Genomic DNA, 24829 nt, shown 5'->3' on the forward strand with positions numbered 1-24829 from the left:
ACAGTACTCCTCATGCATGACATAGTGATGGACTAGTTGACTACAAAACAAGTTGTTTCACACGACGTACGTTTCGCCGTATGGTTCGTGACGGCTCATCAGGTGTGCAATATGAAACTCGGATGTTGAGCCATAAATAAATGTAGAAGAGAAAAGGACATATGGATACGAGTTAAGAGTAACTCGCCATCACTGTAACATGATACTTTATACAGTCAGAAAGTGCAATAACTAGGCACAAAACTGACAGAGTACTGAAACATTCGACGTCCTGACATCTAGCTTCAACACATCTCCGTAGCGCTAACCGACAGCCTTCCAACTTGGAAGGTTCAAGGTTATGGAAAGACCAAAGAGGGGAAGGCAAGCGCAACGAAAACGAGCAAAAGCTACAGTCCCAACGGAACAAAGAATGTCGATTGTTACTGGACGATGACGAGACCAGTACGATATTTGACAAAGCGGTCTAACTACAATTCGAAGCAGCAAAGCAGCACACCACCCAACTTGGGTGGGTCATAAATATCAAAGATAAGTAAAGAAAGGGAAGCTTTGCGAAAACGAATTGTACAAGCCGAAAGCCAAACTCCTACAGTACTCCTCATGCATGACATAGTGATGGACTAGTTGACTACAAAACAAGTTGTTTTACACGACGTACGTTTCGCCGTATGGTTCGTGACGGCTCATCAGGTGTGCAATATGAAACTCGGATGTTGAGCCATAAATAAATGTAGAAGAGAAAAGGACATATGGATACGAGTTAAGAGTAACTCTCCATCACTGTAACATGATACTTTATACAGTCAGAAAGTGCAATAACTAGGCACAAAACTGACAGAGTACTGAAACATTCGACGTCCTGACACCTAGCTTCAACACATCTCCGTAGCGCTAACCGACAGCCTTCCAACTTGGAAGGTTCAAGGTTATGGAAAGACCAAAGAGGGGAAGGCAAGCGCAACGAAAACGAGCAAAAGCTACAGTCCCAACGGAACAAAGAATGTCGATTGTTACTGGACGATGACGAGACCAGTACGATATTTATCCATATGTCCATATGTATCCATATGTCCGTTTCTCTTCTACATTTATTTATGGCTCAACATCCGAGTTTCATATTGCACACCTGATGAGCCGTCACGAACCATACGGCGAAACGTACGTCGTGTGAAACAACTTGTTTTGTAGTCAACTAGTCCATCACTATGTCATGCATGAGGAGTACTGTAGGAGTTTGGCTTTCGGCTTGTACAATTCGTTTTCGCAAAGCTTCCCTTTCTTTACTTATCTTTGATATTTATGACCCACCCAAGTTGGGTGGTGTGCTGCTTTGCTGCTTCGAATTGTAGTTAGACCGCTTTGTCAAATATCGTACTGGTCTCGTCATCGTCCAGTAACAATCGACATTCTTTGTTCCGTTGGGACTGTAGCTTTTGCTCGTTTTCGTTGCGCTTGCCTTCCCCTCTTTGGTCTTTCCATAACCTTGAACCTTCCAAGTTGGAAGGCTGTCGGTTAGCGCTACGGTGATGTGTTGAAGCTAGGTGTCAGGACGTCGAATGTTTCAGTACTCTGTCAGTTTTGTGCCTAGTTATTGCACTTTCTGACTGTATAAAGTATCATGTTACAGTGATGGAGAGTTACTCTTAACTCGTATCCATATGTCCTTTTCTCTTCTACATTTATTTATGGCTCAACATCCGAGTTTCAATAATAATAATAATAATAATAAAAATAATAATAATAATAATAATAATAATAATCTACGTGGAGATAAAAGTTTAATAATAGCAATGAAAAGTATGAATGCCGCAGACATCACCACGCAACATGACAATTTGTTCAAGGTTTGGTTTTGTGTGTTTCCAAAATCGATTTTCACGTTGCGATCATCAGTGGAAATACGCAACTAAAGAGATCAAGGGAAAAACAGAGGTTAAAAATCCAAAGAAGTGTGACACATGACGGGTAACTTGTGGATAGATACTCTGAGATAGATACTCTGAATAACGCCCTGCGGAAACGCCATGTTTGTCGTTGCATTTCATTGAATATTTCTTTTCTTAAACAGTGTCGGGAAAGTGGCGTTTGTCCAAGTGCCATACAGAAGCGCGTACACAGAGCCAAAGCGTATCACTCATTAACAATAGAGAGAGTATTCTTGAAGGATGATATCGCCCGGTCCTCCGATACACTTTGTACTATACAGTGTGAGTTCAAACGTTTGTACTGTGTGGCTCGCTCATTCCTTTCTGCCCATGACTATCTTCGATTTAGTTCACTTATTGCTGCTAATGACAACAAATTACAGACGAGGCTGATTGCGAAATACGAGAAGAATCTGAAGTGGTTACGCACAAAACGTTATGGCGCGATACAGATCAACACAGACACCATCATTAACCGAGCCAACATTGAGCTCTCTACCGTTCAAAAGGAACTGCTATGTCGGGGTACTGACTTCGGCATTCCTCCTGCCAATAACAAGAAGGAGGTAGTACTCACGGAGTTTGAATTATTCTACAAGAAGCTTCAGCAGCTCAAGCCCGTGTCTGATGCCCAGCAGGCTGTATGCACTGCCAGTATCAGAGCGGTTGCGGAAGAACACGCTGCAAAACCGCCGGACCGCAGCAAATTTTACCTGTCCCGTGAACACCTCAAAGTCCGACGTGAACTCAGTAACAATCATGATATCTTAATTACCAGACCGGACAAAGGACGCGCAACGGTCATAATGAGCCGAACAGAGTACATATCAAAAATGGCGGTAATCCTGAACGATGACTCCAAGTTCGTGAAACTCGGACCAGTTTCCACTCATGATAATACAACAAAAGTAGAGAAACGCCTGATAACATACCTAAAGAAATTGAAAGCTGAGAAAGAAATTTCGGTCTCAGAGTTCATGAGAATCAAGCCAATAGGCTCCGCCCGCCCGCGACTCTATGGCTTGCCAAAGATCCATAAGCCGAATTGTCCATTACGCCCAATATTATCAATGGTAGCATCCCCACAGTACAAAGTATCGAAGTGGCTCTGTTTGATGCTTGGAGCTGTGCAAGATTATTACTGTAAGAACATTGTCAGGGATAGCTTCCAGTTTGTAGACCTCATTCGCACTCGCCAGATTCCCGCTACAGCGCACATGTGCTCATTTGATGTGGTCAGTTTGTTCACGAATGTACCGTTGGAACAGACCATAGATATTTGTGCGGATGTTCTCTATCACAATAACTCTGTTGACACGCCATGGCTGCCTGAGTCCTCCTTCCGTACACTGATGTCTCTTGTTACTACGGGCGTTGAGTTTTCATTTGATAACGTGATGTATAGGCAGGTGGATGGGGTAGCCATGGGATCACCATTAGGTCCAGTGTTGGCAAATATATTTGTTGGCTACTGCGAATCTCTTGTGGACCAGTCACTGTGGCCGGAGTTTTACGTTCGTTTTGTCGACGACTCGTTCACATATTTTGATTCAGTACAACAGTGTGACGCCTTCTTGGACCGATTGAATAACTTACATCCCTCTCTGAAATTCACGGTTGAGCATGAACAGAACAACACCTTGTCCTTTCTAGATGTGCGTGTGGAGAAGTCAAACGATGAAATTGTAACGTCAATATACAGGAAACCAACATTTACCGGACAATATATCGTCTTTGACTCGTATTGTTCGTACCTGTATAAGGTCAACCTGGTGAAGAATCTGGTGGATAGAGCGCGGCGAATCTGTTCCCCCTCTCGACTCAAGGATGAGCTAGGTTTTCTGAAATCTGTGTTTCTCAAAAATGGTTACCCGGAGGAACTGCTAAACAAGCTACTAAAATCAGCATCAAAACCAAAGGTCGTCATCATTGGTCCAAGTCGTTGCCCAGTCTACCTTTCCTTACCTTGGAAAGGAGAGGCATCACAGACATTGTGCCGCACAATCAAAACGCTAGTTACACAAACATACTTTGCGGCGCACTTCATCCCTGTGTTCACTACGATACGTGCGTTCACGGTGAGGAAGGATGTCCTACCATCCCACCTATTGAGCCACTTGGTCTACCAATTTGAGTGCCGGAATTGTGATAGCCGGTACGTTGGTAGGACCCTTCAACACCTGAGCGCACGTATCAAGCAGCATGTACCACTTCACATGCTGCAGGACGCAGCAAAAGCGAAGCGCCCGAAGCGGGGAAGACCACGCAAGAACCCGCTCCCTCTACCACCGACACAACCAGAGCAAGTCGAACACACGGTGCAGAGGAAGAGTGGTGGATCACTAAGCCAACCGAATGTGCCTTCTCCACCGTTGCCCTTGCCGCCGCCGGAGCCACCACCAGTGCCGTTGGTGGCTGGGGTTGGGGAGGAGTTGGCAACAACAACAGTACCGCCAATCACAGAAATTGAGCCCATTTCTTTGACACAGTATCCGGCTGTGCGGACACCGCAGCACCCTCCGGCGATTGATCCGTGGGTCCAGAGACCACGGAGGTCGACCGCCAATTATTCAACCGAAATATATGCTAGGAATGGCCAAGGCCCACGCGGAGCATCGAAGGAGACCGGAAGCCGGGGGCAAAACGGAACACAATCTCGGGACGTAGATGAGGTAAGGACAGTGGCACGGGACAGACGTAGGAAGGAGAACATGGATGGTATCAGACGACTGACTGGTGGTGAATATGAGTTGGGTGATGATGCGGCGGATGACGAGAATACAGATGACGACGAGGCGGATGACGGCGAGGATACAGATGACGACGAGGCGGGTGATGACGAGGCGGCGGATGAAGACGAGGCGGATGACGGTGAGACGGCTGGTGGTGATGGTGATAAAACGGACGAGGAGGAGTCAGGTGGCAGGGAAGGTGATGGAGCTGATGAGGGTGAAATTCGTAAGAAGTCAGCTGTGTATTTGCATTTGTTATCTCGTCCCGATTGTTTGAGTGTGTATGATGATTCCCACTTCTCTGTACTGTGTCGTGCCCGTTATGTCCAGCAGTTGAAGGTCCTTGAAGCTGTTTGTATTCGTACGCATAAGCCCGATTTGTGTAAGCAAAAAGAACATGTTTTAGCACTTAGGTTATTTTCGTGAGTTTGCACCCCGTGTTCATGAGTTGTTTCTGCACTGTTCATGCCCGTTTGTCACACTTACTCTTTATTTTAGTTCTCACTTTTTGTAATACTTACCACAAGTTACCCGTCATGTGTCACACTTCTTTGGATTTTTAACCTTTGTTTTTCCCTTGATCTCTTTAGTTGCGTATTTCCACTGATGATCGCAACGTGAAAATCGATTTTGGAAACACACAAAACCAAACCTTGAACAAATTGTCATGTTGCGTGGTGATGTCTGCGGCATTCATACTTTTCATTGCTATTAATAATAATAATAATAATAATAATATTAACTAGTTTGAGGGAAAGAGACAAACGGGAAAGGTCTGAAGAAAAAATTGACTGTCACCACCAGGACTCGAACCAGGGACCCTCGCTTGTAGCCAGCGATGCTCTAACCACTGAGTTATGGTGTAGTCGTCATCCCAGCAGAGGCCGTTCAACATTTTCTTCAGACTTCGTAACTCACACTTCCTGTGAATCCACACAGGCGGGTGGGACGCAGCCCTCACTGTAACCCACACACTTCACGTACAAACTAGCACGCGGGGAGCCCCAAGTCATAAAATATTAACTAGTTTGAGGGAAAGAGACAAACGGGAAAGGTCTGAAGAAAAAATTGACTGTCACCACCAGGACTCAAATATAATAAAAAAATAATAATAATAATAAAGTGGAAGAGAAAAGGACATGGATACGAGTTAAGAGTAACTCTCCATCACTGTAACATGATACTATATACAGTCAGAAAGTGCAATAACTAGGCACAAAACTGACAGAGTACTGAAACATTCGACGTCCTGACACCTAGCTTCAACACATCTCCGTAGCGCTAACCGACAGCCTTCCAACTTGGAAGGTTCAAGGCTATGGAAAAGACCAAAGAGGGGAAGGCAAGCGCAACGAAAACGAGCAAAAGCTACAGTCCCAACGGAACAAAGAATGTCGATTGTTACTGGACGATGACGAGACCAGTACGATATTTGACAAAGCGGTCTAACTACAATTCGAAGCAGCAAAGCAGCACACCACCCAACTTGGGTGGGTCATAAATATCAAAGATAAGTAAAGAAAGGGAAGCTTTGCGAAAACGAATTGTACAAGCCGAAAGCCAAACTCCTACAGTACTCCTCATGCATGACATTGTGATGGACTAGTTGACTACAAAACAAGTTGTTTCACACGACGTACGTTTCGCCGTATGGTTCGTGACGGCTCATCAGGTGTGCAATTTGAAACTCGGATGTTGAGCCATAAATAAATGTGGAAGAGAAAAGACTGACTGTATATAGTATCATGTTACAGTGATGGAGAGTTACTCTTAACTCGTATCCATATGTCCTTTTCTCTTCCACATTTATTTATGGCTCAACATCCGAGTTTCAAATAATAATAATAATAATAATAATGTAAATAATCGACGCGGAGACAACAATTTTATAATAGCTATAAAGAGAACAAATTCTGCTGTCATCGCCACACTACAACAAAGTCATGAAGGTTTACCAAAATCGATTTTCTTGTCACAATCATCAGTGGAAAGCCGTGACTGAAGAATAACCATGCCAAATCAATAATTTATCTACATTCAATAATGTGTTACGAGAACAAAACAAAGTGCTAAAAATAGAATGAGGGAAGGTGAGACAATAGAAGTACTAAGTGCAACAGGGGTGAGGAACTAATTGCAACGCTAGAACTATGTAGTGAGACAAACAATCATGCTGTGCACCTACGAAAACAATCTTAACGCAACTACATGTTTTTTCTGCTTACAAAGATCAGGCTTATGCAAACGAATACAAACAGCCTCAAGTACTTTCAACTGACTAGCGTACCGTGCACGACAAAGAACAGAAAAACTAAAATCATCATACACCTGCAGACACTTAGGGTGAGACAACAGATGAAGAAAAACGGCAGACTTCTTACAGAAGATTTAGCAACAACAGGAACAACAACAATGACAACAACAACAATGGTAACAAATTACCATCAAGATCAAAGGAAGAGTCAACGAACAGAGGTTCAGCAACGTGAAGCGAGCCTGGGACCGATCGGTGGTGATGAGGAGAATGACACGGAGGACGACACTGAGGATGAGTTGGAAGATGAGACGGGGGACGAGGTTGCGGTTGGTGGAGACGAGGAATCGGATGGTGATTGTGATCGTAAGAAGTCTGCCGTTTTTCTTCATCTGTTGTCTCACCCTAAGTGTCTGCAGGTGTATGATGATTTTAGTTTTTCTGTTCTTTGTCGTGCACGGTACGCTAGTCAGTTGAAAGTACTTGAGGCTGTTTGTATTCGTTTGCATAAGCCTGATCTTTGTAAGCAGAAGAAACATGTAGTTGCGTTAAGATTGTTTTCGTAGGTGCACAGCATGATTGTTTGTCTCACTACATAGTTCTAGCGTTGCAATTAGTTCCTCACCCCTGTTGCACTTAGTACTTCTATTGTCTCACCTTCCCTCATTCTATTTTTAGCACTTTGTTTTGTTCTCGTAACACATTATTGAATGTAGATAAATTATTGATTTGGCATGGTTATTCTTCAGTCACGGCTTTCCACTGATGATTGTGACAAGAAAATCGATTTTGGTAAACCTTCATGACTTTGTTGTAGTGTGGCGATGACAGCAGAATTTGTTCTCTTTATAGCTATTATAAAATAATAATAATAATAATAATAATGTAAAAGAGAAAAGGACATATGGATACGAGTTTAGAGTAACTCTCCATCACTGTAACATGATACTATATACAGTCAGAAAGTGCAATAACTAGGCACAAAACTGACAGAGTACTGAGACATTCGACGTCCTGACACCTAACTTTAACACATCTCCGTAGCGCTAACCGACAGCCTTCCAACTTGGAAGGTTCAAGGTTATGGAAAGACCAAAGAGGGGAAGGCAAGCGCAACGAAAACGAGCAAAAGCTACAGTCCCAACGGAACAAAGAATGTCGATTGTTACTGGACGATGACGAGACCAGTACGATATTTGACAAAGCGGTCTAACTACAATTCGAAGCAGCAAAGCAGCACACCACCCAACTTGGGTGGGTCATAAATATCAAAGATAAGTAAAGAAAGGGAAGCTTTGCGAATTGTAGTTAGACCGCTTTGTCAAATATCGTACTGGTCTCGTCATCGTCCAGTAACAATCGACATTCTTTGTTCCGTTGGGACTGTAGCTTTTGCTCGTTTTCGTTGCGCTTGCCTTCCCCTCTTTGGTCTTTCCATAACCTTGAACCTTCCAAGTTGGAAGGCTGTCGGTTAGCGCTACGGAGATGTGTTAAAGTTAGGTGTCAGGACGTCGAATGTCTCAGTACTCTGTCAGTTTTGTGCCTAGTTATTGCACTTTCTGACTGTATATAGTATCATGTTACAGTGATGGAGAGTTACTCTAAACTCGTATCCATATGTCCTTTTCTCTTTTACATTTATTTATGGCTCAACATCCGAGTTTCAAATAATAATAATAATAATAATAATAATACAAGACAGAAAGGACCAAAAGAAGAAAAGGAAAAATTTAGATGAAGACAATTTCATGGAGTCAGAAATAGAACTCCAAGCGCGTGAAGACCAATGGGTTGCATAGTGTGCTTATCCAACGTCGTCTGCAGGTTATCAAAGAGACCGTGGCACAATTGGGTCTGGAAGTGGAAGTCATCTGGGTTCCGTCAGCTGACAACCAGACCGACCGGCTAACTCGGGTTCCTCAGAAGTGGACGCACTATGCTAAGACCCTGCTGAAGGATGATGTAGCTGCCATGGCCCTGACGGTAATTGGACCTGTGACTTTGGAGCAAGTCAGTGTTGCGCAACAGCAGTGCGCTGATGTCCGTCAAGCCATTGCCCAAGTGGAGAAGGGGGAGCCTGTGACGGTTGTGGTATCATCAAGTCTATGTGATGATTAGGTATATTGAAATAGAATAATGCAACGAAGGACTGAGAGAGGACGACTCGTCAGGAAACTACCAAGGAAAAGACTGAACAGCAACAAGAGACATGCACTGTCGATTATGGGCACGGAGTACACACATGCATGCATAGTATGAGTAGTATGCTGTAAGGTTGTACGCACGTCCATGCAAGGAGATGCAGTAGCATAATAAGACACATGAGAGTGCAAATATGTACGATGTGCACGGGTACACCACACGCCCCTTCTGAGATAAACAAGCGAAAAATCGGAGCTGTTTATCTCACATAAATGAGAAGGAGAAAACAGAAGTGACAGAAAATAAAGTAAACACTAATGAAGCGTGATACCAATCCCAACTACTTGTAGCAAGAGTGCGAGGTACAGGTATGTAGAGTCAAGCATAGGACTTAGATGCTGTGGACGAAATGTTCAAACGCTCTGGTGCCTGGCGAGACCGTTGGCTACGACGAGGCTGCTGCACACAAGGTTGCTGCGGTGCTGCGGGCTCAGCCGGGGAGGTGTCTGCAGGCGGAGCGGGAGGGGCTACGGCAGGGGCAGGCTTGAGAAGGCGACGGTTGCGCCAGTAAACACGGCCGCTGGGTAACTTCACCATATAGTCCCGGTTGCGACCAATGGCGACGACCACGCCGGTGGTGCGCCAGAGTTTGGTGTGCGGATCTTGGATGTCAACCCGCATGCCAATGCGAAGTGGGGACAGTGATCTGGCAGACTCATCATAATGCTGTTCTTGGGTGGCAGACTGAGCGGCAGAGCGCTTGTCAACATCGGTGGCTTTTGCTTGCCAATCAGGAGCAAGGCTGAGATGATGAGCTGTCACGAAGGAGGACAATGGTCGACCAAACAGTGCTTGGGCTGGGCTCTGACCATTTTCTCGGGGGGTTTTGCGCCATTCTAACAATGCACGTCTGAACTCATCGACGTCCAAGTTACCGTCGGACGTGGTCTTCAACACAAGTGATTTCATCGCTTTCACGGCGGCTTCGGCATGGCCATATGATTGAGGATAATGAGGTGAAGACGTGGAGTGCTGAACTTGCCATCGGGTGCAAAATTCAGCAAAGCGACGTGATGAAAATTGCGGACCACCATCAGTGGTGAGGATGCTGGGGATACCGACGTCGGCGAACCAGCCACGGAACACACGGATCACATCGGCAGAAGATGCAGTGCGGCCGATCTTGGCGATGCAAGGCCAGCCAGTGTGACGGTCGACGTAAACCAGGTATTCCCAGCCTTGACAGGAAAATAAGTCGGCACTGGTTGACTGGAATGGCAGGGTGGGACGGCGGTCAGTGGTGACACGCATCGGTTCCTTACACTGAGACGGAGCGTGCAAGCGACACTGTTCGCAACTGCGAACGACTTGGGCGATGTCATTAGACAAGTGTGGCCAGTATACGACTTGTCGAGCTCGACGCTGTGTGCGGTTGAGGCCTTGGTGGGAGGCATGAAGATCCTGGAGCACACGTGGGCGGAGGGTACGCGGGACCACAACACGTTGGCCTTTCAGGACAAGATCACCGTCGACTGAAAGATGCTCGCGGATAGTGAAGTACGGTTTCACAGCTGAGTGGACGGCGCGCTGATCATCAGGGAAACCTTCACGAACGGCTTGGAGAAGGGCCTGATAGTCATCATCGGCACGGGCAGCGTCCAAGAGCTCGCAGTGCCGGAGGTCTGCAATTCGGCCATCCTCGTCCTGGCGGAGACATGCTCTGATGGCTGGTGCTGAGAGCGTTGAGCTTTCACCGAATTCTTCCTCACTGGTCGGCTTGTCGCCCGGGTTACGGGACAGTGCATCAGCAAACGCATTCTCTTTGCCCTTGCGCCAGTGCGCGATGAGTTGAAACGACCGGAGCTTCAGTGCGAGGCGTAGCAGACGTGGATTTTCTATCTGATCCAGGGTGTACTTGTTCAGAATCGGGACCAATGAACGGTGGTCAGTGAACAAATCGAATCGGCTGCCGGACAGAAAGAGGGAGCACTTGTGGACAGCCCAAACCACAGCAAGTAACTCCAGTTCTATGACGGCATAACGTGTCTCTGCGTCGGTGAGAAAGCGGCTGCCACACTGCAGCATGCGCCACTGGTTATCTTGGCGTTGCCATAACACGAACCCAAGTCCGTTCAGGGCAGAGGCGTCGGTCTCTAGCCGAAGGTCGTCACCAGCACGGTAGTACGAGAGAGTCGGCGGCGATATCAGTTCAGACTTTGTGGCGTTGAAAGCCGCGGTGTGGACATCATCCCACACGAACTCATTCGTGGTCTTCAATAACGGACGTAGCGGAGCTGCGAGCTCAGATATCCGTGGGGTGAATTCTCCACACTGATTCACCAGACCGAGGAAGGAACGGAGGTCGGTACGGTTAGTGGGTAGGTTGAAGTGCTGAAGAGCGGATGTCTTGTCAGCTGGCACGGTGTATCCGTTGGACGACACATGAAACCCACATAATTAGACTTCAGCAGCGGCGAAGACAAACTTCTTTTGACTGAGAGTAATTCCGTGTTCGCGTGCACGGGTCAGGACGGCACGGACGTGAGCGACATGGTCCGAGAATGACTCATCGTGAACGAGGCCGTCGTCCACCACCTTGATGAGATGGGTCAAACGGTCGAAAGCTGCGTCGGTGCGGCGGTTGTACTCATCGCCGGCGGACACAAGACCTTGTGGATTCCGGCAGAATCGGTATCTACCCCACGGCGTGATGAACGTAGTGAGAGACTTGGCAGGCTCAGACAGGGACACCTGCCAATAGCCATGACGGGCGTCAAACTTGGTGAACCATCGGGCTGTGCCGATGCCAGAGAGAGCGTCACGTGCGTTCTGCATGGGGTGGGTGGGACGCTTCACTTGTCGGTTGAGAGACTGAAGGTCCACAGTCAGACGTTTCTCACTAGAATTCTTCTTGTCAACTACAACAATGGGGTGGCACCAGTCGCACGGCTCTGACACTGTCTCGATGATGCCTTCCTCACCCATATTGTCGAGCTGGGTTTTCACCTGCTCACGGTAGGCATGTGCGATAGGACGAGCTGTGTAGACTCGGTGAGGTTTCGCATCATCTTCGAGAATGATGTCCATTGGCTTGCCACACATGGGTTTCAATGTCGTGTCGTCGAAGACGTCTGCGAACTCTCGCAGTAGGTCAGCACGGATCTGCGCCAGCTTGCTAGGGTCAGGTGTGTTCACGAGACCGGTCGTCACAACGGGAGCCGTTGGAGGTGGTGTGCTGCTGGTACTACCACGCGCAACTTGCTTGGGCCAGCCGTCTGGTAAGAGGCCTAAGGCGTATAGCGATTGGCGTGACAACAGGGGTTCACGCAGTCCACGGTATACATGAATGGTGCTATCATGCTTGAGCGAGCCGATGGTGAGAGTGGCAGAGATCTTGCCAGCTGAAACGAGACGTTCACCATTGGCAGCATGCACATTATCATGGTCTGTGGCCAGATTCTCCACAAAACCACCGAGATGCGCTAACTGATCGACGCCAATAGCGTCAATGTCACTTCCCGTATCGGGGATCCATTCTAGGGAGGTAGCGTCAGGTTCAGTGCACAATTGCGTGTCGACTGGCACCGTAGGGGATGCATCACACTGAGCGCGGCGGAGCTGTAGTCGTCCCAGCGTGCGCTGCGAGGACTGGTCAGCTGGTTTGCGGGATTTTCTGCACACCGCTTGGAAATGTCCAATAGTCTTGCAGCCGCTACACTTCTTGCCATGTGCAGGACACTGCGACTTGCTGGCGTGGGGAGTGCGACCACAATTCGGACATTGCGATGGCGTGGCGGACGGCTGTTGCTGTCGCGGGTTATTGCCGTGTTTAGACCGCTGATAATTTGTTTTCCGAGCGGATACTGCTGCTCGTCCGAGAGGCTGCTTCCTCCGCTCGACACAATTTAATGACCTTCTCCAACGTTAGATCGGTAGTGGCAAGGAGCTTATGGCGTGTCTCCGTGTCGAGAATGCCAGTAACCAGGCGATCACGCATGGTCTCATCGTACCTGGTGCACTGTCCCTGCTGGCATTGGCGGCATACTCTGCTTGAACAGAAATTGCAGAGTGCAGCTTCGCTGAAATCGCAGCAATTGTGGATCTCCCTGAGGGAAGTCAGATACTGATCGAAGGACTCTCCATGCTGCTGTTGGCGGGCATAGAAGGCAATCCGGTCCAGCAGAGGGTTACGCTGGCCGCGAATGTATGCCTGTACAGCCTTGATGAGATCGTCGTCGTCGTGGTTGTCAGCCAGAGGAATTGTGCCCTCACGAAGAAATCTCCGGAGGTCCTCGTCCAGGCACTGACGAACCGTTGCCACTCTGGTGGCATTGTCCTGGGAATCCAGGTGCTGGCACCGGGCGTAGTCCCGCCAAAGACCTTCCCATGCGGCAAACTCTGCGAGAGAGGCAGAGGCAAGTAACATAGGGCGATCGACCGAAACTGGTCTCGCCGCAGGTACATGTTCTCGTGCCGGTGGGGCTGGGGGTGGACGTTGCGGTGGTGGAGGTTGAGAAATGCTCCTCAAAGTTCGCTCCACGAGCTGTGTCAGGTGTTGCTCGCGGGTGGCGGCGGTCTCCATCTGCTGTCTCATGAGCTGGGTGAGGGCAGCAATGTCAGGGCTGAGTACTGGTGTGTCTGATTCCGCCATGCCGAAACGGAAATTTCAAATAATTATTTCACTATTTGAGAGACGAAACGCCAGAGGTACTAGCAAGACCCAGGACTGAGAAAGACTAATGGAAACTGCTACTAAAACAAGTTCACTGCGCCATGTGGTATCATCAAGTCTATGTGATGATTAGTTATATTGAAATAGAATAATGCAACGAAGGACTGAGAGAGGACGACTCGTCAGGAAACTACCAAGGAAAAGACTGAACAGCAACAAGAGACATGCACTGTCGATTATGGGCACGGAGTACACACATGCATGCATAGTATGAGTAGTATGCTGTAAGGTTGTACGCACGTCCATGCAAGGAGATGCAGTAGCATAATAAGACACATGAGAGTGCAAATATGTACGATGTACGCGGGTACACCACAACGGTGGAGTGTTACAAGAAGATCGGCGGACAGCTACTGGTTGACAAAGGCATGTTGTACCGGAGTGTGAAGCTGCCTGTGGAAGGTGGCGTTGCTGTGCCAGTGATACCAGAGTCGCTACAAGGTCAGCTTGTCAGTGCTGTGCACGCCAACTCTGGTCATGCCAACTGGCAGACTATGCATGACAGGCTGAGAGCTGAGTGCTATTTCCCGTCGATGTCGACAGCTTGCCAAGATTATGTGGGCCGATGCCAGGCCTGTGTCCGAGCAAGCAGGAAGCGAGGTCCTGTTGGAGAGCCTGTTCACCCGGACATCCCAGGAAAGCCTTGGAGTGACATAGTCATTGACACCTTGGAGCTCGGTATCGATCGCTCAGGGCGGTATCACTGTGTGCTAGTCATTGTCGACGCTTTTACGAAGTGGGCAGATGCTATACCGCTACCTCGTCATGATGCCAAGTCAGTCGCTGAAGCTGTGACCAAAGTTTGCCTGCAGTTTGGCGCCTCTGAAGTCGTGAGGATGGATAACGGAACGGAGTTTGCGAATGCTGTTGTGAGTTCGCTGTTTCGCGTCTTTGGAACTAAGGTGCGCACTGGAGCAGCTTACCACCCGCAGTCACAGGGATCAGCAGAGCAGATGAACCGTACGCTCTTTACGATGATACGGAAGGTGCTTGACCGGTCATCTGATTGGAAGGACGACCTAGAAGTGCTGCTGTTTTACTACCGTACGCGGCCACACTCTGCCACCGGTATTAGCCCTATGGAAGCCATGTTTGGCTGGTTGCCACGTCATCTCATTGTGGAGAAGGATGCTGCGGCTGAGTCTTTAAGTGCGTGGGTGACCAAGCTTGCGAACAGGGCTAGCCAGATACGCGACTTGGTGGAAGAGGAGCTGTCACGGCCTAACGCATGCAGCCCCAAGGCCGAGAACCCGTACAGCCGTGGAGACCATGTGATGATTCTACGCCCACAGCACCAGCAGAAGAGGCTCCCGCCATACGAGGATGGATGGGTCGTCACTGAGACTGTGACCCCTGTCACCGTGAGAATTCAGGGAGATGCAGGAGGCTTGCTGCAAATGAAGACGGTCAACGTGTCACTTATCAAGCCTGATGTCTCGGACCCGACAGATGGTGTGAATGCCGATGATACAACGGAAGACTAGCCAGTAGAGCCTGAGGAAGTAATGCGTCTTCGACCCCGTGATGGCCTGAATGCCCTGGCTAGGTTCCGCCAGTAATGCCAACTGGTGGGAACGTGTAATCGAACTATGACTTTCTCTTGTATGACTTTGTCTTGTGTAGTTGACATTACTTCTTACCTCTTGTTGCCTGTCATGTGATTCATGTGCGTGATTCATCCTGTGGTTGCGGCTTTCTTGTACGCATGCATGTATGCTGTCATAATAGTAGTGTCATGTTTCATCTTTTGTGCAGCTGTTTGCGCTTGCTGTGGTACGCATGCATGCTCCAGTTCCTTTCTGATACATGCTGCTCCTGGCTCTTTTTTAAAGTAGTTCTGGTGTGTTCCGATGGCGATGGTTTTGTGAACAAAGTTCTCTCTCTTGTTGTACTGTCGTATGTATTAGCACAAACAATAACCGTCCAGTTAGTATAATTACTTGTCCAGACCTGTGTGGTGTTTTGGCCGTGGTATGCCTGAGACCGGTTGTGGGGGTAATTTTCTAACAGCATTCAGTGACCATGCAGCCATCATCACCAGTTTCTCTGTCATTCCTCCAGCCCCCCGAACCCATTCCTCTTCCACTTTCCGAAACATCAAAGCCATCAACATCGACAGTTATCGGCACGACCTGTCAATGGCCAATTTGTGCAGTGTCACTGAAGCAAGAAATGTGTCAGAGATGTGGTCGCAATGAAAATACCTATTCCATGATGACCACTGTCCAGTCCAAGCCTGTAAACCAACACACCGCTGCCATGTACCCTGCATGGATCAACAGCTGATGTACTTATTGAGCAAGCGAAATCAACTGCATCGAACATGGCTCAAGGAAAGAACAGATCGGCGCTATGAATCATACCGACTTGCACCGAGTGAGGCTACATCCTGCAACCGTGAGAAGAAGCGGTTCCACTACTTAGCAACATTCAGCCGATGCGAAGGAAAAGCTAGACGCTCTTTGCAAGTCATCAAAGAACTGACAGGAAAAGTCCGTGTGAACCCTCCACCACAGTGCTCAGCAGAGGAGATAATATCTGCAGTACATGTATTTGCGACTATTGTGGACGATAAAACTAGACCGCCAGTGCTCCGAATTCCCTCTGATGCCGCGCCGCGGATGAACTTGTACTCGCTTCAGCCAGTATCTATAGCGAAGGTCAGAAAGCTGCTGCAATCAGTGAATTCAACTTAAGCAACTGGAAGCGATGGTATACCAACTGTACTTCTCCGTTTGTGTGGGGATATGCTGGCCCCATCGCTGACTTTGCTGTTCAACAGATCACTGAGGGAGGGAAATTCCCAGAATCAATGAAAGTGGCATGCATCCGCCCACTTTTCAAAGCCGGTGACCCCAGCCAACTTACGAACTATAGACCAGTTTCCCTACTCCCTGCGGTCTCCAAGATCCTTGAACGGATTGTTCATGAGCAACTGTCTTATTTTCTGGAGAGCCAAGATCTGCTACCAATGGAATAATTTGGCTTTCGTAGCCACCACTCCACCTCTGATGCCCTAGTGTTAACGATTGAGCAAATTAAACAGGCACAAGTGGCACGCCTCTACACTGGAGTCGCTTTTGTAGACATGTCGAAAGCCTTCGACAAAGTGCAGCATCAGACTCAGATTTATATGAGGGTACAGTATAACCCGACTACGAGGGTAATATCCTACTTTTGCCAGGTACCCCTACGCATTTCCAGAACAACGAACCTATTTGGAGATCTCCTACATCATACAGTACATGAATATGTTCTGCTGGTTATCAGTTGTCAAGAATTGTCGAGCAAGATCAGAAGGAGATTCCTCCGTGGATGTTTGGCATAAGATTTCCTTTCAGGTCCAGTGAATATTGTAGCATATTGTCTCGTGAGCGGTACGGAAGTCAACTGAATTGTTGAGGTGCTCGAGTTGTCGTTGACCTAAACTACATTCTCTAGTTAGACCACAGTACAGTTTGGACTCTTTGGGAGTAAGTGTTACTATTATCATGATTATGGTACAGTGCTGATTTTCACATGCGGCATCTTATAATCAGTTTTGCTTACTTGCAAGTACGGTCAACTTCGCTTATAACGACTGCGGATATAACGACCAATCGCGAATAACGACAGAATTTCCATGCCCAGAGCAAAGTCCCATCCCACGGTAATACATATAATGAGACTTCGGGTATAACGACACTTCACGAATAAGGACACCTTTTTGATGCCTCGCCGAGTGTCGTTATAAGCGAAGTTGACTGTAGATGCATTTTCATACACTGTTTGTATCACATTTCAATCCATTCTAGCGTTTTCCAATCGGTTTAGGTGGATTTGAACTTGAAGTACACTCTGTATCATAAACCTAGTTACGAAGGAGAAAGTTTGTTGATGTTCTTCAACTATTCGAGCTACAATGTACATTGTTGATCCATTCGGGATAATTCGTGGTTATTTGACGTTCTTTATCCTCAGTTTCAGTATAATAGAATACTCGGTAGACGAATTCCAGGTCATTCTTATTTTCCATGGTGTACTGTTCCTCGTCAGTAATTCCGTTCTGTGTGGAGTGTACACGTTCACGTGGTGTACATGTACTGTATGTGGTATCTGTTGTGAATGGACCGTGCGCTGGAGTACTGCCATCGTCCATGTTCACTGCCTTTAATTCATTTCAGGCAGTGAACTTGTATGGTGGCAGTGCCCTAGTGTATGTACCGTGCACAGGGAGTTATATTCAATATCGGTCAATGTAAATCCCCGCGCGGGATTTATACTGGCCAATATAACCATGGCTAGACGAGCGCTGATTGGCCGAAAACAGGCCCTCCATACCGTACCATTGTATAAATAAAAGAATACTTCCTCCGCGTCATCGAAATTGTCGCAGTTTGACTAGTGACTTTTCACTTGTTACTGCCAACTCCATAAGCTAAACCATACAAAACGTATTACACAGTATGATAGTGTGAAGGCTAGAGTAACGTTCCAGGACATTAGGACTGAGAGTTTTCACGCAGAGATGCAAACCTCGTCGTCGCTGATGTCAATGGACGCAAAAATATCGTTCCGAAATATTTCAAGGAAGGTTGTAAGTTGGTCGCGCCTCATCTCAAACGCTCATCTCAAACGCTTTGACTTTCTCCAGAGGACAAGAGCTGCTATGCTTGTCGTCTGCTAGCTCTGGATGATTTCTACTTCACCACCACCGAAGTAAGAATACACAATAGTTGCGAGGTCGGTTGATTACCGTCGATGGAATCACCTCGATCTTGAAATGAACTTTTTTTAGCCGTGGCATGCCCATTAATTTTAGCTGTTTACTGTGTAGTCACAGCTCATGCAGGTAAGTGTACTATCACGTCCAGCGCGCACTCATTTTCAGCATCACTGGTACGGCACCTGCGCGTGCATCACTACACACTAGCACTATACGTAGAGTCTACACGGCTCTTGCAGGTACAATCATGTACTGAGTGTCTCAGCGAGATCGACAAATTTTATCGCTCTTGCATGCATTTTAGTTTGCTGACCCCTCGATGTTTCTCCAAGCTTGTTCCACGAAGTCATTCTCACCCCAGCTCAGGTAAAACAGTGATGAGTTCTTGAGTGACTGGCTATAAGCGTGAGAAATGTGCAGGCTCCAACGCCTGACTGATCTCAGTGAGTTGAAAGTACCATAGCAGCGACATCAGCGAAGAAATTGAGTCTCGGTTCAAAAGGTTCTGCTTCCAATAACAGAAAATAGAACTTTACCGTCACCCTATATTGATTACTATCACCTATATCCGATTCCTTGCCTGTGGTACGAGTGCTGGTGAGTAAATACCCCGTTTTATATCAAAAGTCAAACTGCGACAATTTCGATGACGCGGAGGAAGTACTACTACTAAAAATTTGCTCTTAAAGCGGAAGTATACCCTAAAATGAAATTTTGACCAGTGGTAGTCTTAGGGGTGCTGAGTCGAATGGTCTTTGTCTGAAGAAGCTGAGACGCTCCCTTTCTCCTTACTTCTCAATCGAACTTGCGAACTTCCACCAAAACTGGGTCACTATGCCCTACTAGATAGGGATTTGTATCAAAAAAGTCACTTAAAACAACTTTTCGTTATCAGAAAAGCACGGATGACCGCGATTGGTCCGTATGTTGTAGCCTTTTGGCCGCTGAGTCGACTGGTTTTCGTCCCTAATTCCCAATCGAACACTGTTGAGTATGCGGTCGAGTGCTCTTGCGTACACCAGTCGCCTGGTCACCGATCCTGCAGGCTACAATTTTCACACAAGGGTTCAACTCAAAGGTTCAAACTAGGGATTCGTAAAAGGCTTTTTACGACTCCTTGGTTCAAAGGTTCAACTCGAGCGACAGAAACGCGCCCAAACGGGCTGTAAATTGTTACCTTAGGGCACGATGACCAGGTGACTGGTGTACGCATGAGCAAGCGACCGCTTACTCAACCGTATTCTATTGAGAATAAGGGCCGAACGCTGCATCGTAGCCTTTTTGGACCAAGACCAGTCGACTCAGCGGCCAAATGACTACAACATATGGACCAATCGCGGTCGTTCGTTCTTTTCTAAGAACAAAACGGCTTGTTCATTGACTTTTCCATACAAATCCCTATCTAGTAGGGCGCAGTCACACAGTTTCGGTGCAAGTGCGCGAGTTCTATTAGGAATAAAGGAGGAAGGGACCGTCTTAGCTTCCTGGGACAAAGACCATTCGACTCAGCAACCCGAAGACTGGAACTAGTGAAAAATATATGTTAGGGTATACTTCCCCTTTAACACTTTCAGGGCCGCTAGTAATTCTACGTATTCCCGCCAAGGCACGCACTGACGCGTGCCCCAGCCAGCGTATGCGAATGTAAAAATTTATATTTTCACTCACCAGTGGCATAACGTCTCCATTTTGGGCTCATCAGCAAGCCACAGATCTCCTCTCTCCGAATCATGCAACTAGTTGACCAGCAGGAGCAACACAATCGCCTTCATGCCATTCGAGTGCTGCCATTTGAGGGCTGCCATTGCCCCTGAGTGAAATACTTTGCCCACCTCAACAAATGTCTCCGATTTTGAAGTGTTACTCAAGTGTTACGCAGAACCACGATTAAAAATTCTCCAGGTTCATGAAGCTCAGGCGAATCATTGGGCTCTACTTCTCATGCGCCGTGCATCGATGAGTCATAGGGGAAGGCCCCGTTTGAAAGATACATGTACTGATAGGTACAGATCACTGTGCACACAATTTGTCAAAAGGTTCAAGCGTATTTTTGGGTTTCACCCCTCAAGGCTCCGCGAATCCACATCACGCTTCATCATACGACATATCACTGGAACGCGATATATCTCGGCTTTCCAACGAGCTATCATTTGCGAAGATCGGAGAAAGGACATCAGAGTTACGAAAATGTGCACGCAAGTGTATGTGCAGTGTGCAAAATAATGTACGCACTCTCAGGACGAGTATACTCGTCCAAAGGACTCGAGCCAGGAACCTTCGCGTATGGCCCGCAAAAACTCTACGACTAAGCCATGTATTTAGGCATCGTCTCAGAAAAAAACGCTCAACATTTTCTCCAGACTTGGAAACTCACGCCAAACTTTTTCCCCAAGAGAATTGTTAAAAGTCGCTTACTTTCTGGACGAGTTGCAAATGGAGTCCCTCCCGATACTGAACTGCTAAGTCCTGCCACTGTTTTCACGTAAGCTGAGATATTGTAAAGTGTGTTGCTTTTACAATTGAGCCGAACAGAGTTTAGAGTCCCGCACACAGAAATTGTCCCAACGTCCATATCAGTGTTGGCTGCAGTGAGCGCTGGTCCGTACGTAAAGCAGTATTCACTGATATTAGACAAGTAGGTTGCAGGGTGTAAGGCAGCAGAAACCGCCAGTTCATATACCCACGTGGAGTTCAAATGTATTTTGACCGGTGCTGCAGGATGGCAATATTACAAATACAGACAGGAGTTGTGAACAAGAGACAGCCAATGCATGGGGTTAGGTACCACAACAGGTCGTGATACTTTCACAAAGAACCAGAAGCCTCACGCAATAGGTTCAAGAGCAAATTATCTGTTTATAGTGATGGTAAGGGTTACGGGCGACGTAATAACAATTATTATAATGACGGACCCGCATGTTTCTCATTGAGCTTAAAGCATCTGTTGATGAGGTTATTCGAATTCTGCGATCTTGAGCCCAGGTGAGAGCTTCGTGGATGGTGAGATAAATTGATTTCAAATCTTGACGGATGGTGTCAATCTAAGTCATGGGGCCTGTTTCTGTTGGAGATGTCAACAGCTAGGTTGAGTGCTTGACGTTTGAATAAGGTCGCTTTTCATCTCTTTGGCCAACATAATGGAGAGAATAAGGTCGCGTTTCATCTCTTTGGCCAACATGATGGAGCCATAGCAGTGTCCCGGTCTTGCAGAGTGAGCTGATCGATGCACTTATATATTGTGCCCAAATGCCACTGTTAATCTACGAGAATACGTAGGATCAAGCATCGAAACATGTAGAGCGGCGAGTCTAGTTAGTGAGTGCCACTTCCATGAGGTGGTGGAGAAGGCCAGGATAGCTGTACTGTGGACTCGTTTACACGACAATGATTGAAGAATGTTTTTGTCATATTTCTTTTAAAAGATAACACGCCACCACAGATTTTGTTAGTAGCATTTACAAGAGAACGCTGAAAAAACGTTTCGATGCAAAAAGCCGTTCCGTTATGTTCTGGTGTAAATGGTAAAAACATTTTCGCTTCCACGTAAATCGTGTGACGGGAGAACCAGATCAATATTCTTGTGCGCATCTGCATTCGTGCACAGTCCAGCAGGAAAGTCTCTAGCGCAATGGTTCCTTCGGTTTGGACTGCCACGTCTCTGGCAATCACGGTTGTTGCCGGCGAGAGAAATTTGATGTGGAGTAGTCAATGAATGGACTAAGGTTCCAAGACATTTCGGAGATAAATTTCCCATCGTCATCTTTCAGGTGAGTCGGCGGAACTTTTAGAAATATTTATCAAGCAAGGAATACACAATGTGCTCACTCATATCACAATCAAATGAACGAAGAGGAGTTCGAACTCGGAAATGGAGCAAAAGTAATTATCGTAATCAGATCAGAATTATACAATCAGCGAGTGCAAAAGAACTGTCAAGGAGTGCAGAGACATTCGACGACCTGACACTTAGCTCCAACACTTCTACGAGGCGCTAACCAAGAACCTTTCAGCTTGGAAGTCGCAGGTAAGGACACGTCCTAGAGGGGAAGGAAAGCGCAACGAAGAAGAGCAGGATCTAAATCCCACGGGCAAAAGAATGCCGAAAGTCACTGGATGATTACGAAACTAAGTTAGTACTTGGTCCGACCTATTAAAATGTGCGCTTCGCTTCAAAACTCAAGCATATGTCTAAAGGAGCACCTGTACTAAAAAATTGACCAAGAGACGGTAGATAGTTAACTCCTGTGTCGTTTCTTGGCCTGACCTTCTAGTTTTCATCTCTGCTGGTGTCTCAGGGCGCATCTGCAAGTGCGCCAACCTGCAAAAAAGAAGAAAAAAAAGACTACGACATTTTTTCATCTCCCCAAGCTACACTGCGCTTCCTTGATTTTTTTCACTCCATAGGCACGATTTAGACGATCGACTTCGCCTCCTCCTCGTGCGGTACGACTGCCAGAGTGGTGGCTGTAGGTGTTTTCGCCTGACGCTCCCACTACACCTTCAAATGAGGCGAACAAGTAAACCACCAAGCATAAAAAAATACTTCTCGTCATCGTGTGCCTCGCGCGTACTGAGTCTGATCTGTGTCGACATGAATGTCACGCAGTCAGCTGCATCAGAACATGCGTGCTCTTCCCTGCCTGTTTCACGAATCCACTGGCCCTGGAGACTGGCGACCTTGTGACGCATCGCGAACGCGGCTCCGAGGAGTCGGCGAGGACTCCGCACCATTCACCATTCACCCTTTCTGCGCTTCAGTTTTTCAGCCAGGTTGTCACCTGAAAGTCAACCTCAAAGGCGGTTGTTTATATGGATCAACTTTTCGACGATCTCTTCCGTGATCTTGATTCGTCGGCGGCCACATCGTGAACGAATGCGAGAGAGATCAGCACAAACTGGACCCAGCGATTCTTGTGCTTTCTGCACGAGTTAAACTCTGTTTCTGGATGACGCGTTTGCTGAACTTGATTCTTCCAAGGAAACAGCGACTGCAGCGATTTCAATCTGCCAGGAGGCACTCAAGAACGATCGCCCAGGGGTTTCTGGTACTCCGTGACAATTCCCTATCGCAATGGGGTGTTGATTTCAGCCCCAGGCCTTCTCTGTGTTGCGCGAGAAACAACAGGAGTCCTCTGACGACAGAATTTGGACGCAAACTGCTCGAGTCGACTAGGATCCTGAGGCGCTGCCTCCTTTGGAGTTGGGCCCATTTCTTTTTCAACTTCACAAATCGACAACTGAAGGATAGTGTTAGGTAGCTGGAAGGTTTCTTCCGTCCTGAGATTATTTGAATTGGTTTGGTTGACGTTCGAAGCGAAAAGCACATGTTAATAAGTCGGACCAAGTAAGACCGTTGGAAATACCGGCTTCTCGCTCCACACAGAGACATAGACAGCAATAGCGACACTACACAAAATGAAGTTTAGTTGGCCTCAGCCAGATGTGACCCGGATAACGAGTGAGGTATAGAAGCAAGGACTGAGAACAGGGTGCCTCAGATAGAATAGACGTGCCACTGGATAGCAGAAATAGGCCATGATGCAGAACCACTTGGGACCGTCAGATTAATTTTTCTGGACCGAGCCAGCCGGGAAAAAACTCTCGCGCCGACGGACTCAATTGTGAGCGAAAAACACTGGTGTATATCCCGAATGGCGATTAGGAATAATGTAGGCATGGCAAGCACATCACGGCAAAAAGTGATAAAAAAGCAATGATGATATGCACAGAAATGAAGGGTGGGAAGGCTAGGGCAGGGACACTGGTGAGACTCAAAAATGGACTGAAGATATCAGGAAAAGAAGCGACAGTAAAGAACACACCAGATGCCATATTTATTATTAGTATTATTATTATTAACTGGTTTGAGGGAAAGAGACAAACGGGAAAAGTCTGAAGAAAAAATTGACTGTCACCACCAGGACTCGAACCAGGGACCCTCGCTTGTAGCCAGCGATGCTCTAACCACTGAGCTATGGTGTAGTCGTCATCCAAGCAGAGACCGTTCAACGTTTTCTTCAGACTTCGTAACTCACACATTCTGTGAATCCACACAGGCGGGTGGGACGCAGCCCTCACTGTACCCACACACTTCACGTACAAACTAGCACGCGGGGAGCCCCAAGTCATAAAATATTAACTGGTTTGAGGGAAAGAGACAAACGGGAAAAGTCTGAAGAAAAAATTGACTGTCACCACCAGGACTCGAACCAGGGACCCTCGCTTGTAGCCAGCGATGCTCTAACCACTGAGCTATGGTGTAGTCGTCATCCAAGCAGAGACCGTTCAACGTTTTCTTCAGACTTCGTAACTCACACTTCCTGTGAATCCACACAG

At 47.2% G+C, this 24829-nt stretch overlaps 1 long non-coding RNA gene across 1 annotated transcript in view; it reads right to left on the bottom strand.

Annotated features, from left to right (window-relative positions):
- The window catches only part of LOC135826003 (uncharacterized), a 40968-nt gene that overhangs the window by 5952 nt on the left and 10187 nt on the right, over positions 1 to 24829 (bottom strand). Inside the window, exon 2 of the long non-coding RNA XR_010555189.1 lies at positions 20909 to 21205. This is a non-coding gene — a long non-coding RNA (uncharacterized LOC135826003). The remainder of the gene's footprint in view (positions 1 to 20908; positions 21206 to 24829) is intronic.

This window comes from Sycon ciliatum, chromosome 10 (assembly GCF_964019385.1).
Source record: "Sycon ciliatum chromosome 10, ocSycCili1.1, whole genome shotgun sequence".
NCBI lineage: Eukaryota > Metazoa > Porifera > Calcarea > Leucosolenida > Sycettidae > Sycon > Sycon ciliatum.